This window comes from Esox lucius, chromosome 17 (genome assembly GCF_011004845.1).
Source record: "Esox lucius isolate fEsoLuc1 chromosome 17, fEsoLuc1.pri, whole genome shotgun sequence".
Lineage (NCBI taxonomy): Eukaryota > Metazoa > Chordata > Actinopteri > Esociformes > Esocidae > Esox > Esox lucius.
Window position 1 is genome coordinate 1,207,453 of NC_047585.1, and position 11,891 is coordinate 1,219,343.

An 11,891-nucleotide genomic window follows, 5' to 3' on the forward strand; every position below is an offset into this window, starting at 1 on the left:
TTTGGCCTTGTAATAGGCACACAAGGTGACACACACAGGTGAAAATGGCAATTAAAGGTGAATTTCCCACACCTGTGGCTTTTTAAATTGCAATTAGTGTCTGTGTATGAATATTAAATGAGTTTGTTACCTCTCACATGGATACACTGAGAATGCTAGATACTGAGCCATGGAGAACAGAAAAGAACTGTCAAAAGACCTGCGTAACAAGTTAATTCAACTTTATAAATATGGAAAAGGATATAAAAAGATATCCCAAGCCTTCCAAATGCCAGTCAGTACTGTTCAATCACTTATGAAGAAGTGGAAAATTCAGGGATCTCTTGATACCAAGCCATGGTCAGGTAGAACAAGAAAGATTTCAGCCAAAACTGCCAGAATAATTATTTGGGATACAAAGTAAAACACAAAGGTAACCTCAGGAGAAATACAGGCTGCTCTGGAAAAAGACAGTGTGGTTGTTTCAAGGAGCTCAATACGACGATACTAGAACAAAAATTTGCTGCATGGTCGAGTTGCCAGAAAGACAACACCTTGACACGCCACACAGCCTCTGGCACACTATAATTTGGAGTGACAAGACCAAAATAGAGCTTCATGGTCACAACCATAGGCGTCATGTTTGGAGAGGTATCAAGAAGGCCTATAGTGAAAAGAATTCCATCCCCACTGTGAAGCATGTTGGTGTTTCATTGATGTTTTGGGTGTGTGAGCTCTAAAGGCCCAGGGAATCTTGAGAAAATGTATGGCAAGATGAATCCAGCATGTTATCAGAAAATATGCGCATGGGACGCTGTTGGACCTTCCAGCACGACAATGACCCTAAGAACAAGGCCAAGTTGACCCTCCACTGGTTAAAACAGAAAAAGTTGAAGGAGTTGCCGTCACAGTCTCCTGATCATAATATCGAGCCACTCTGGGGAGTTCTCAAATGTGTGGTTCACACAAGATGAACAAAGACTTTGCATGACCTGGAGACATTTTGCCAAGACAAATGGGCAGCTATACCACCTGCAAGAATTTGGGGCCTCATAGACAACAATTATAAAATAATTCACACTGTCATTGAAGCTAAAGTGGGCAATACACAGTAATAAGAACTAAGGGTATGCAGACTTTTGAACAGGGGTCAGTTAATTTGTTTATTTTTTGCCATGTTTTGTTTTATGATTGTGCCATTCTATTATGACTTACAGTTGAATGTCAATCCCATAAGAAATAAAATGTGTTTTACCTACTCACTCATGTTTTCTTTACAAATGGTACATATACAGCTCTGGAAAAAATTAAGAGACCACTCCTAATTTTTCTTAAATGAGCATCTCTACATGTATGGCAGCCATTCAATTCCACTGTTTGTTAAATTCCAACACAGGCACACCTCATTTAACATCAAGTGACCTACAAAAAGAATGGCAAACAACAGCTGGGGTGAAGTGCACGGCAAGGATGGTTTGAAACAGGCTCCTTGAGCAGGGCTGAAGTTGTGCAAAGCTAGAAAAAAGCCCTTCATCAATGAGAAGCAAAGAAGGGCCAGGCTGAACTTTGCAAAAAAACATGAGGATTGGACTGTAGAGGAATGGAGTATAGTCATCTCTGATTAGTCAAATTTTCAGCTTTGCCCAACACCTGGTTGTCTAATGGTTGGACGAAGACCTGGAGAGGCCTATAAGCCACAGTGTCTCGCACCCACTGTGAAATTTGGTGGAGTATAGGTGATGATCTGGGGATGCTTCAGCAAAGCTGGAATCGGGCAGATTTGTCTTTGTGAAGGACGCATGAATCAAGCCAAGTACAAGGTTACCCTAGAAGAACACCTGCTTCTTTCTGCTCTGATAATGTTCCTTAACTCTGAGAATTGTTTTTCAATGCTCCATGCCACACAGCCAGGTCAATCAAGATGTGGAAGGAGGGCCACCAGATCAAGACCCTGTCATGGCCAGCCCAATCTCAAGACCTAAACCATATTGAAAACCTCTGGAATTTGATCAAGAGGAAGATGGATGGTCACAAGCCATCAAACAAAGCCGAGCTACTTTCTGTGCCAGGAGTGGCATAAAGTCACCCAACAGCAATGTGACTGGTGGAGAGCATGCCAAGACACATGAAAGCTGTAATTAATATTTGGTGTTATTCCACCAAATATTGATTTCTGAACTCTTCCTAAGTTAAAACATTAGTATTTGGTTGTTGAAAAATGTATATGAATTTGTTTTCTTTGCATTATTTGAAATATTTTTTTGTTGTTATTTTGATCAGTAGTTGTTTTATACAAATAAATACTCTAAATAACAATATTTTTTTTTGGGAGTTATGTTGTCAGTAGTTTATAGAATAAAACAAAAATTTTCATTTTACTCAAACACATGCCTATGAATAGTAAAACCAGAGAAACTGATCATTTTGCAGTGGTCTTTAAAATTTTTTCAGAGATGTATAACCAATTCTCCAAGTGTATGCAAACTTTTGAACACAACTATACACCACAACTACACCAAAAGTCCACGCTTTTGTAAAATATTCACATAGTTAACCTGGAGTTGCCATGATGGTATACATCAAACCTGGGCCTTGGCCCAGTGTGGCAAACCACAGGATGACTATGATGATGGAATCCGGATGCTGGATCATCCCGTAGCAGAAGAAGAGCCAGATATAATTTGTACAGTGGGGAGAACAAGTATTTGATACACTGCCGAATTTGTAGGTTTTCCTAATTACAAAGCAGGTAGAAGTCTGTAATTTTTATCATAGGTACTCTTCAACTGTGAGTGACGGAATCTAAAACTAAAATCCTGAAAATCACATTGTATGAAGAAATTAACTGGCATTTTATTGCATGACATAAGTATTTTATACTTTAGAAAGCAGAACTTAATATTTGGTACAGAAACCTTTGTTTGCAATTTCAGAGATCATACGTTTCCTGTAGTTCTTGACCAGGTTTGCACACACTACAGCAGGGATTTTGTCCCACTCCTCCATACAGACCTTCTCCAGATCCTTCAGGTTTCGGGGCTGTCGCTGGGCAATACAGACTTTCAGCTCCCTCCAAAGATTTTCTATTGGGTTCAGGTCTGGAGACTGGCTAGGCCACTCCAGGACCTTGAGATGCTTTTTAAGGAGCCACTCCTTAGTTGCCCTGGCTGTGTGTTTCAGATTATTGTCATGTTGGAAGACCCAGCTGTGACCCATCTTCAATGCTCTTACTGAGGGAAGGACATCTCACGATACATGGCCCCATCCATCCTCCCCTCAATACGGTGCAGTCGTCCTATCCCCTTTGCAGAAAAGCATCCCCAAAGAATGATGTTTCCACCTCCATGCTTCACGGTTGGGATGGTGTTCTTGGGGTTGTACTCATCCTTCTTCTTCCTCCAAACACAGCGAATGGAGTTTAGATCAAAAAGCTCTATTTTTGTCTCATCAGACCACATTCCTCCTCTAGATCATCCAGATGGTCATTGGCAAACTTCAGATGGGCCTGGACGTGCACTGGCTTAAGCAGGGGTCCTTGCGTGCGCTGCAGGATTTTAATCCAAAGACGGCGTAGTGTGTTACTAATGGTTTTCTTTGAGACTGTGATCTCAGCTCTCTTCAGGTCATTTTCCAGGTCCTGCCGTGTAGTTCTGAGCTGATCCCTCACCTTCCTCATGATCATTGATGCCCCACGAGGTGAGATCTTGCATGGAGCCCCAGAGTGAGAGAGATTGACCGTCATCTTGAACTTCTTCCATTTTCTAATAATTGCGCCAACAGTTGTTGCCTTCTCACCTAGCTGCTTGCCTATTGTCCTGTAGCCCATCCCAGCCTTGTGCAGGTCTACAATTTTATCCCTGATGTCCTTACACAGCTCTCTGGTCTTGGCCATTGTGGAGAGGTTGGAGTCTGTTTGATTGAGAGTGTGGACAGGTGTCTTTTATTCAGGTAACAAGTTCAAACATGTGCAGTTAATACAGGTAATGAGTGGAGAACAGGAGGGCTTCGTAAAGAAAAACTAACAGGTCTGTGAGAGACTGAATTCTTACTGGTTGGTAGGTGATCAAATACTTATGTCATGTAATAAAATGCAAATTAAATACTTAAAAATCATACAATGTGACAGTTGACGTGTACCTATGATAAAAAATTACAGACTTCTACATGCTTTGTAAGTAGAAAAACCTGCTAAATCAGTAGTGTATCAAATACTTGTTCTCCTCACTCTATAACCATAACAACTGTCTTGATTGCCAGTGTTTGATTCAGCTGGAACTTATTTTAAGTAACTGTAACCTCCTGGTCCTTAAGATCCATTTTTTTTATATGTAATACATTTATTCTTTTGATATAAATTAATTTGTGGTGTTGTCCCTAATGGGACAAAAGGGAAAAATTGTGGAAATAAATGTATTACCATATCGTCGCTGTCGGGCAGAAACCTTGTAACTCCATATTTTGTCATTTAAAATGTTTTCATAAATCAATGCTATTGGTCACACTTCATGTCTGTGGGTTTTACAAATATTTAGCCACTATGAAGTATTTAAAAAAACTTGTACCTAAACCTCGTAACTCCATTGTATCCAAAAATGTTGGCAAAACCCCCTAACTCCACCCCGCCTCCATTTTGAAGACTCGGAAGCTAAACAGTAACAATGCGATTTTGTCTGACTTCACCTGAGGTGCAATCTTACTTTTATTGTATGATGGACTACTTGTTTTTATATCTACAAATCCGATTCCAAAAAAGTTGGGACACTGTACAAATTGTGAGTAAAAAAGGGATGGAATAATTTACAAATCTTATAATCTTATATTTAATTCACAATAGAATATAGATAACATATCGAATGTTGAAAGTGAGACATTTTGTAATGTCATGCCAAATATTGGCTCATATTTGGATTTCATGAGAGCTACACATTCCAAAAAGTTGGGACAGGTAGCAATAAGAGGCCAGAAATGTACAGATAAGGAACAGCTGGAGGACCAATTTGCAACTTATTATGTCAATTGGCAACATGATTGGGTGTAAAAAGAGCTTCTCAGAGTGGCAGTGTCTCTCAGAAGTCAAGATGGGCAGAGGATCACCAATTCCCCCAATGCTGCGGCGTAAAATAGTGGAGCAATATCAGAAAGGAGTTTCTCAGAGTTTGAAGTTATCATCATCTACAGTGCATAATATCATCCAAAGATTCAGAGAATCTGGAACAACCTCTATGCGTAAGGGTCAAGGCCGGAAAACCATACTGGATGCCTGTGATCTTCGGGCCCTCAGTTGGCATCACATACAGGAATGATACTGTAATGGAAATCACAACATGGGCCAGAGGTAGCATATAGAGATTGAACAGAAGAAGTCAGAGAATTGATCCATGTGGAACTCTACATGTCATAGCGACCCTATCAGATTCATGATTGCCAATGGTGACAAAGTAACTCCAGCCATCTAAATAAGACCTGAACCAATTTAAGACTGTCCCGGAGAGTCCTATTCAACTCTCCAGCCTGTCTAGGAGTGTTCTTTGATCTATAGTGTCAAATGCAGCACTGAGATCTAATACAACCAGAACTGTTATTTTATCCAAATCAGTATTCAGCCATATATCATTTAAAACTTTTATCACAGTCAATTCAGAGTTTGAAAGCCTGACTGAAATGTTTTTAAGAGACCACTTGAGTTCACAAAATTGCTGAGTTGATTGAAGACAACCTTTTCAATGATCTTGGCTATAAAATGAAGATAGTTGTTCAACATAGATGCATCCAGTGCACTCTTTTTTAATAGAGGCTTAGTGGCAGCTGCCTGATTGCAGAGAGCCATTAACTGTTTGCTGTTATAGAGCTAAAAATAGTTTTTTTAAACTCAGATGGCAGTGTTTCGAGACAACTTGTGGAAGCTTTAAGATGTCAAACTGTTTCTTCTAGGTATTTTTGATCAATTGTATTAAATTGTGACATAATAAGCAAATTATGTCTTGGTGGTCGTAGTGACAGTACAGTGTCATTGTTTGACTGTGTAGTTTTAATAGTCTTTTACATAGAGTTTACATGTTTTCACTAAAGAAACACGCAAATTTCACAGTGGACACAAGTTCTGATGTTATCTGCTTTAGGGGTATGTAAGCTTGTCGGCCATGGCAAATAGTGTGGGTATTGTTGATATTCTTGTTGATCACTCCCGATAAATGTTGCTGCCTAGCCCTGCGTAACTCATAGTTGAAGCTTCAAAGGCTTTGTTTATAGATGTCCTAGTTGTTTAGTTTTCATCCACTTACGTTCAGCTTTCCTACATTCTCTTTTCAGGACGCTTATCTTCATGGTGGTTCTCCATGTTGCTTACTGCTCCATTTTCTAGTCCTTCAATATTTTTGATGTCTAACACCATTGATGCTGGATTCACCAAGATCCTTGTTAACATCTACTGCTGCACAATCGAGAGCATTCTGACAAACTGCGCCATAGTGCAATTTAGCAGCTGGCTCCATAGCTGACCGGAAGGCCCTGCAACGGGTGGTGAAAACTGCCCAACACATCCCTGGTACCCAGCTTCCTGCCATCGCAGACCTCCAGCAGAAGCGGTGTCTGCGCAGCGCACAAAGAATCATCAAGGACCCTTCACACCCATGCCCCCAACTATTTGTCCTCCTTCCATCACTCAATTGGTACAGGTCTCTTTGGTCCTGCCCCAGCAGGCCCAGGAACAGTTTCTTCCCATCTACTGTAACGCTGCTGAACTCTGTGACCCATCACTCACCATATCCCCATTCCTCTCTGGGACCTTGTTGCACGACTCCCTTGTACTACTCTGACACTGCCTTGCTATGCCTGATAATGGAATTCTTCAGTTGTTGCAGGTATATGTCTACCTCAGGAACCTCACCGCTGCTATCCCTGCATTTCAGTTGCACATACACCTTGTACATTCAATTAGCCTCTTTTAGAATTGCCATTGTGCCTGCATTTTTACAGTTGTTACATACGCATGTCTACCTCAGGAACTCATTTCTGCTATCTCTGCATCTCGGGTGCACATGCTACCTTAATACATCAATCCTTTACTTGCACATCTTGAATGCAATTTTGAAAATGCCCTTTGTACCCAAACAACTATTTTCCCAGTTGAAACATACACTACACCTAATACTTGTACATTTTCTGCCATCCTCTATCTGCCTTATTGCACATTTAGTATTGTCATTTGTATTGCATTTGCCTTCATTGCACATCTACACATTACACTGGTAATATACATACAGTTGTGCTCATAGGTTTGCATACCCTGGCAGAAATTGTGACATTTTGGCATTGATTTTGAAAATACTTGCAACAAAACTGTCTTTTATTTAAAGATAGTGATCATTTGAAGCCATTTATTATCACATAGTTGGTAGGCTCCTTTTTAAATCATAATGTTAACAGAAATCACAGAAAAGAACTGTCAAAAGACCTGCATAACAAAGTAATGGAACTTTATAAAGATGAAAAAGGATATAAAAAGATATGCAAAGCCTTGCAAATGCCAGTCAGTACTGTTTAATCACTTATTAAGAAGTGGGAAATTCGGGGTGCTCTTGATATCAAGCCAAGGTCAGGTAGACCAAGAAAAATGTCAGCCAAAACTGCCAGAAGAATTGTCTGGGATACCAAGAAAAACCCAAAGGTAACCTCAGGAGAAATACAGGTTGCTGTGGAAAAAGACGGTATGATTGTTTCAAGGAGCACAATACAATGACACACACAATACAAAAATGAGCTGCACGGTCGAATTGCCAGAAAGAAGCCTTTACTTGCACCAATACCACAAAAAAGCTAGCTTACAATATGTCCAACAACACCTTGACACGCCTCACAGCTTCTGGCACACTGTAATTTGGAGCCACAACCATAAGCGCTATGTTTGGAGAGGGGTCAACAAGGCCTACAGTGAAAAGAATACCATTCCCACTGTAAAGCATGGTGGTGCCAACCGGGTCTCAGGAACCTTCGTAGACTATTTTACGAAAATCCATGGCACCCGATTTCATATGATATGTGACGTTATGTTAGGTTACATTACAATGCGCTACCAAAACGTATGATACATTACGAAAGTATTCAAACTTAACATATCTTACGAACGCCATTACAACGTATTAAATGTTACGAGCGCTATTAAAATGTAAAATAGAATATGAACGCCAGACAATCAAAAATCAATCAAAATTTATTTATAAAGCGCTTTTTACAACAGCAGTTGTCACAAAGCGCTTTACAGAGACACCCGGCCTTAAACCCCAAGGAGCAAACAACAGTAGTGTTGAATTTCAGTGGCTAGGAAAAACTCCCTAAGAAGGTCGAATTTTAGGAAGAAACCTAGAGAGGACCCAGGCTCAGAGGGGTGACCAGTCCTCTTCTGGCTGTGCCGGGTGAGATATTAAGTGTCCAATTGGAATAATAAATAAATTTCTCTTGGCTAAATCCAGAGTATATCCGATTTTAGACTAGGTCAGAAGTATGACCAGGTGGACAAGGACAGGAACAGCAACGGTCCCCCCAAACCAGGTAATCCGCAGGTGTGGACCAGGACCTCATCTCCTTCTAAAATTTAAAATTGGAGGAAACTGAGAAAAGTTAGTAATACATCCCTCATGTCCCCCAGCACAATAATATAGCAGCGTAACACCTTGGAAACTGAGACGGGGGGGTCCGGTGACACTGTGGCCCTACCCGGGGGAGGCCCCGGACAGGGCCCAACAGGCAGGAAATCAATCCAACCACATTGCCAGGCATCAACCAGGGACACCCACCAACCGCAACGTATGATATTTTACGAACGCTATGAAATAATATTTTTTTGACAAAAAGTTAGATGTGTGTTTCAAACAGGTAACATTTGGATTACAAGACAGTCACCTTACCCACTGCCCCACACTCAACATAGAGATTTAGGATGAGTAACAGCAATAGCAAGGTCGCTAGTATATGTTATAAGCGTTTTATCGTCAACATTACATTGACGTTAGGCATCACAGCACTAGGGTTGGGGTTAAGGTTAGATCTCACAGCACCAGGGTTAAGGTTTGGGCTACGGTTAGGAAAAAAAAAAAAAAAAAGGCTAGTTTAAGGTTACGTCTCACAGCTCTGGAGTTCAGGTTAGGGTTAAGGTTAGCTATCACAGCACTGGGCTTAAGGTTTGGGTTATGGTTTAGGTTAGGATTACAAAGAAAATCCCTTCAAACACTTCAAATTTATGTTGTGACAACACCACTTGCCAGGAGCAGTTACAGGTTCCACAGTGGAGTAGTGGGTAGTGTGCCTGTGTAAGATGTGGAAGGTTGCCAGTTTAAACTGTGGTTACAGTTTTTGAAAAACTGTAAAAACGTTATTTTACTGCACGTAATATACAGTGGGGAGAACAAGTATTTGATACACTGCTGATTTTGCAGGTTTTCCTACTTACAAAGCATGTAGAGGTCTGTCATTTTTATCATAGGTACACTTCAACTGTGAGAGATGGAATCTAAAACAAAAATCCAGAAAATCACATTGTATGATTTTTAAATAATTAATTTGCATTTTATTGCATGACATAAGTATTTTATCACCAGAGAGCTGTGTAAGGACATCAGGGATAAAATTGTAGACCTGCACAAGGCCGGGATGTGCTACAGGACAATAGGCAACAACTGTTGGCGCAATTATTAGAAAATGGAAAAAGTTCAAGATGACGGTCAATCTCCCTCGGTCTGGGGTTCCATGCAAGATCTCACCTCGTGGGGCATCAATGATCATGAGGAAGGTAAGGGATCAGCTCAGAACTACACGGCAGGACCTGGTCAATGACCTGAAGAGAGCTGGGACTACAGTCTTCTGCAACGGACGCAAGGTCCCCCTGCTCAAGCCAGTGCATGTCCAGGCCCGTCTGAAGTTTGCCAATAACCATCTGGATGATCCAGAGGAGGAATGGGATAAGGTCATGTGGTCTGATGAGACAAAAATAGAGTTTTTTGGTCTAAACTCCACTCGCCGTGTTTGGAGGAAGAAGAAGGATGAGCACAACCCCAAGAACACCATCCCAACCGTGAAGCATGGAGGTGGAAACAGTGCTTTTCTGCAAAGGGGACAGGACGACTGCACCGTATTGAGGGGAGGATGGATGGGGCCATGTATCGCTGGATCGTGGCTGGGTCTTCCAGCATGACAATGACCCGAAAACACACAGCCAGGGCAACTAAGGAGTGGCTCCGTAAGAAGCATCTCAAGGTCCTGGAGTGGCCTAGCCTGTCTCCAGACCTGAACCCAATAGAAAATCTTTGGAGGGAGCTGAAAGTCCGTATTGCCCAGCGACAGCCCCGAAACCTTGAAGGATCTGGAGAAGGTCTGTATGGAGGAGTGGGCCAAAATCCCTGCTGCAGTCTGTGTAAACCTTGTCAAGAAATAAAGGAAACGTATGATATCTGTAATTGCAAACAAAGGTTTCTGTACCAAATATAAAGTTCTGCTTTCTGATGTATCAAATACTTATGTCATGCAATAAAATGCAAATGCATTATTTAAAAATCATACAATGTGATTTTCTGGATTTTTTGGGGGGGATTCCTTCACTCACAGTTGAAGAGTACCTATGATAAAAATTATACATGCTTTGTAAGTGGGAAAACCTGCAAAATCGGCAGTGTATCAAATATTTGTTCTCCCCACTGTATCTTACAAAATTCCCATTTCTCCCCACCTAATATTTACGTAAAATAGTCTACGTCATCATTCTGAGACCAGGATGCAATGGCTCACTGATGTTTTGGTGGGGTGTGAGCTCTAAAGGCACAGGGAATCTTGTGAAAATTGATGGCAAGATGAATGCAACATGTTATTAGAAAATACTAGCAGAGAAATTGCATTCTTCTGCACAAAAGCTGTGCATGGGACAGTCTTGGAATTTCCAGCACGACAATGACCCTAAGCACAAGGCCAAGTTGACCCTCCAGTGGTTACAGCTAAAAAAGATGAAGGTTCTGGAGTGGCCATCACAGTCTCCTGACCTTAATATCATCAAGCCACTCTGGGGAGATCTCAAATGTGCGGTTCATGCAAGATGACCAAAGACTGCATGACCTAGAGGCATTTTGCCAAGATGAATGTGCAGCTATTCCACCTGCAATAATTCGGGGCCTCATAGACAACTATTAAAAAAGACTGCACACTGTCATTGATGCTAAAAGTGGCTAAGGGTATGCAGACTTTTGAACAGGGGTCACACATTTTTTTCTTTGGTGCCATATTTTGTTTTATGATCATGCCATTCGGTTATGACCTACAGTTGAATGTGAATTCCATAAGAAATAAAAGACGTGTTTTGCCTGCTCACTCATGTTTTCTCTACAAATGGTACATATATTATCAATTCTCCAAGGGTATACAAACTTTTGATCACAACTGTATACTTAATACTTGTTAAATACTTGTATATTTTCTGCCCTCCTCTAATTGCACTTCTGGTTAGATGCTAACTGCATTTCGTTGTACGGTACTTGTATTGTTCAATGACAAAGTTGAATCTAATCTAATGGTGGGGGATTTGCACCCACCTATAAACCTTTAAACTCTCCAGTTAAGAGATTTAAGAGAGTTTTTCCCCATCTGAAAAAGCTCAGAGTAGATGTATAGGAGACATATTTGCGTACTAGTGATCACGCAGTGCTGGGGGACTCCAGATACACTCAGGATTTTCACTCTCATTTTAACTCAAGGGGTGTTGCTATTTTGGTTAGTAGCAGAGTACAGTTCTCTGAGGCCAGTGTGATTGCTGATGATAATGGAAGACATTTGATCATTATTGGGACCTTAGGAGTGTACTCACTTTTGTTGTCAGTGGTTTAGACATGAATGGCTATGTGTTGTTATTTTGAGGGGACAGCAAATTTACACTG